This window comes from Columba livia, chromosome 3 (genome assembly GCF_036013475.1).
Source record: "Columba livia isolate bColLiv1 breed racing homer chromosome 3, bColLiv1.pat.W.v2, whole genome shotgun sequence".
Taxonomy (NCBI): Eukaryota; Metazoa; Chordata; class Aves; order Columbiformes; family Columbidae; genus Columba; species Columba livia.
Window position 1 is genome coordinate 94,557,735 of NC_088604.1, and position 4,510 is coordinate 94,562,244.

The 4,510-nt window shown below is 36.0% G+C and overlaps 1 long non-coding RNA gene across 1 annotated transcript; it reads left to right on the forward strand.

The window, feature by feature from the left end:
- The first annotated feature begins 434 nt into the window (after positions 1–434).
- LOC135579239 (uncharacterized) lies at positions 435–3,122 on the forward strand. Its single transcript, XR_010471960.1, has 2 exons — positions 435–849; positions 2,855–3,122. It is a non-coding gene; the product is annotated as an uncharacterized LOC135579239 (long non-coding RNA).
- The last annotated feature ends 1,388 nt before the right edge of the window (positions 3,123–4,510 follow it).

Sequence of the window (4,510 nt, forward strand, 5' to 3'; positions counted from 1 at the left end):
ACAGGCCACTTATGATTTTATATTGCAGGGAAAATAGCTAAGTAAAGAGTCTTGTGACACCTATAAATACTTATGAAAATAAATTAAGAACTGGATTTCCTAGCACTAAAATAGACAAAGGCCTTTTGGTTAGCTGCCCTTGGAAAATATTTAGTGTTACTGCACCTGGCAATGACTGCCCAAAAAAATGGCAAAGACGAAATTTTATAGGGAAGCACCAGCATCCCATTACAATAAACTACAAAGCACTGTATTTGGTAACAGCTTTTAAAATATGTAGTTCTACTCCTTTATATTACCAGAGGCAATGTGAAGTCCACAGTCAGGCACCCTGAGCCACGTCAGACAAGTCTAGCAAGATGAATAGAGGCTTTAATTTAATTAGTGTACCAGCACCTGACCAAACAAAGGTGTGTCCAGGCTGAATCAACTTCATATACTAAACCAGATGCGTTTCCTAATTTTGAAATGTGTAAAGCTGGCATTTAAATAAACCAAACCACTGAATAAGAAGGTCTGTAAAAGAAACCTGAAAGATTTCTGTCAGACCTTCAAAGAGCATGAAGGACAGGCCTTGTCTAGTTCTGCTCATATGCAGCAGTCACTGGAAAGATTTAGGGGTCTTTCCATAGGAATGTGATTTTTTTTTTTTTAATAACAGTGCTGAGTCTGATCAAATAACAAGAAATGGCTCTTCTCACAGTATCAGTAACTCAGAGATACCTTCTTGCCATTAGAAATTCATTAACTATCTCTGCACAACCAGGAGCAGATTCTAACTGCTGAAAGGGAACACTCCGCAACATGCAAACAGAAAACTACAATTTAATTCTGCAATGTATCTTGAAGGTAGGTAAGGAGGTTGAAATTTGTGAAGGGGATACAAAAAAAAAGGGTGAGAAAAAAATTTCTGTATAAGAATAAGGCAAAGATCGAGTCATACTGAACCTTACTTTTACAGCTGGACTTGATTATCTTAAAAGTCTTTTCCAAACTAAATGATTCTATGATTTCTGCACTCCCAAAGCTCATGGGCTGCTTGAGGATAAAATATTTTTCAACAACACAAGTGTTTGTGTTGAATTCCTATACACAATTCAGACTTAAAAAATAATGTGTACATTTTAACTAATGCAATGCAACATTGTTCCATAAAAGAATGCGTGATATAAAGCTATAAGGAAAAAACAAAAACCCCACCTTCCTCAGTTGCCAATCCTAACAGATTTTTATTGAAACTGCAAACAAAATACATGGTCCTTTGCTTGATGGTAATAATACAAACCCTACATATTATCAAAAAATACTCAAGAGTAGAGCCCTAGAAAGAGCTGTAATATTTGTTATGATAGGATAAAGTTATGTTAAAGTTACTTCTGGAGTCTTTGTGAGGTGATGTTGGAGCTCACATGTAAGGCAATGTACAAAGAATGGTGGGAGAAAGATGTGTCTAGTTACAGTGGGATTAAAGGACTGAAAAATTAAACCATATATTGTCTTCACTTGATCTGAAGCATTTAGTATATTTTACTTCTCACTAATTTGTCTAGCAGTAACTACTGGAACAGTATCAGAAACAGAGTGACAATCAAAATGGACATTCATGTCTACTCCTCCTTAACAACAGCTCTTTCCTTGATGATCTTCCTCAAAATGAAAGCTGTGGACAAGTTAAAACTTGCCAACGCTATCTGAAATGCAGCCATTTCTGTCTTGCTGTAGAAAAGTGTATTTTAAAATAAGTTCCTTCCCTCTGCAATACAAATATATTTCAATAGAGGAAAAGAAAGAGAGAAGTAAATCCAAACACTCTTGTGTTATTCCAAGAAATGGAGCCAAACCACCCCCCCTAACCCAATAGAAAACAACCAACCAACAAAAACCACAGACAACACCACCGCACACCTTCAATTTGCAAAGAAACACAAGTCTAAACAGAAAAAAAGAAAAAAAAGAAAAAAAGAAAAAAAAAAGGGTTTAAAATGCCTTCCATTAAAAGAACAAATCAGGCTTTGGTCTTTGGTTTGGGCACATTACTTATAACAGCAACAGGGTGACATTTGGAAATACATGTTCATTTCTAAACTTAGAATACGTTGGAAATCTACACCAAAGCCCATCAGAATAAACTCAATCCTAACTTAAACATCTCACACTATGGAAGAGAAGGAAGTTTTCTGCCTTTTATTTCAATACCATTCTGCCAGAACATCCAGATTGAAGATTCTATTTCTAGATTTTCAGTGGCTTTTTTTTGTTTTGTTTTAATGTTCATCATTTACTGAAATGCAAAAGTGGTACAAAAAACTACAAATCAAGCTCCGCATTCTTTTAAAATAGGTGCACATGCCATTGTGATTCACCAAAATATTAGGCCATAAATCTTGTCTTAACCAAATAAAATCTATAGTATCTGTTTAGTCTGTTATTCTTCCACTTAAATGGGAATTGGAAGAAAAACATGGTCATCTTTTTTATGTAATCATCTGTTGACCTGAAGTTTGAAGCTAATTGTGCAAAGTGTTGCAGTAATTACTTAGAACTAACAGAGGTTTCAATCCATCTGAGATACATTACAAAATAAATACTTGAATTTGCTTTTAAAATCATGTTAATTTTACTGCCTTACAGCAGGCTACTAGTTTAAAGCTCTTAAGTAACCTGCAGAAATTGTCCAATTTCTTCAAACAGAAATTTAAATTTTAAAATGCTGTTTAACATGATAGCATCACAGTGAACAAAACTGAAGTAAATGAGTTTCAAAAGGATGAAGTGTGCAGGGGTGTTCTGACAGACTAGACAACTTTGAACCACATTGTGCATTTACAATTCCTGTTTTTTTCTTATATTCCAGCCTGTTGCTCAGAAAGGCAGCAGTACAGCAGGGGAAGAGCAGAAACAAAAACCTGGCAGAACCTCAAGTGTGAGGCTAGCAACCAAAACAGGTATCACTGAACAAAAGCAGGACAACAGGACACAAGTATGCAAGATCAGCCCTGAAACCACTGCAGCTTCCGAAGCACAACCTGCCTGGTTGCCTTGTGATTTGTGAATGGAAATATTCTCCTTTATTCCTAAAATTATTTTTCTAATATCTATAAAATTAAAATGTTGCACAAAAAGCGTAAGCCAGTACACTCACTGAGAGATTCCAGGTGAGTTAAAGACAGGACAATGGCTTACAGTTCATAAGCGGTTTGTCTTGGCAGTTCTGTTTGGTATCTTGGTTAAAGCTCACTGCTTTGGGCACATAGCAGGCAGTAAAGGCAGCAAAAGACCTGGCAGAAGTTTAACATAAATAGTAACAGACTTGAATTTTAAAAACCTAGTGAAGCAGGGTCAGTAGTTCATAGACTAAAGGGTTAAAAACCAAAAAAAAGTGCCAACCTGTAAACAAACTCTTCAAGACAACGACAAATGTGTAGTGACTTCAAGAAAAATGCTTTAGAGAATTAGAAAATAACAGGTAATGTCACACTAACCCCTATCCCTTTGCAATTACAAGAGAATATACTAGAGCGTTTTGCAGTCTCAAGATAAGTCTAAGCACAAAAGCCAGATTTTGATGCCACATGCTCAATGCTGCACACAGAATTGATCCAGATGTCAAAGTAAACATATAGTGTTTATGTGAGCCAACAAAGCAGTAAACTTTCTAACATTCATTAAGGTAGAAGATTATCATCTAATATGAAGGGGATTTACGTAACTGGACACTGTTTACAGGCTGATTATTCAGTCATATGGCCTAAGATACACACACAGTTGCCTTACAAGTTTGCAATTATTTGGGATTTAGAGGCTAGTTCATGCAAAACTATTCAGTGTTACTGAGTTCCGTAATTTAAAATTTAGCCACTTACGCTGAAAGCCAGCTTTTACAGCGAAAAAAAAAAAAATTGCTAGGACAGGCCTTACTCTATATATAGGATAGGATATTGCTACCTAGTTAAAATATTGGCTGTTTTTCCCTATGCCTCTTGTAGCATACTTCCCTTCTATATATCCATGTAGCAGTCTATGGAAATCCCATAAGCAGCCATAGGAATTTCAGGCACTTTAAGGAATCAACTTGTTGACTCCCAGAACAAGCAAGTCAACAGCACCTTGTAGTTGTTAACATAATTAAGGTGTTCATACTATGAAATTTGCCTTGCATTGGTATTCACGACATACATGCGACTGTTTCATGAGGTATTACTGCATATGCAACATCCCACTTTAAAGAGATCATGTAGCAGCATATAGAGAGTATGAACGTATTACTATTCAAATGTACACTCCTGAGGGTTAACTACTAGCCTCTGAGCCCAGTGTCTGATGTTCTTGGCAATGTCTTTCATCTTGTTTGCCCATCATCTTTTTTTATAGAGCAACAGAAAAAATTATTCCCCAAAAAAACAAGGGGGGAGGGGGAAGAAAAAAACAGAGTGGAGGATATATGATACAAAGGAAGTGGTATTCTACCATAAATGTAGTTTTAAAACTTCATCATGAATCGAAGTTAATC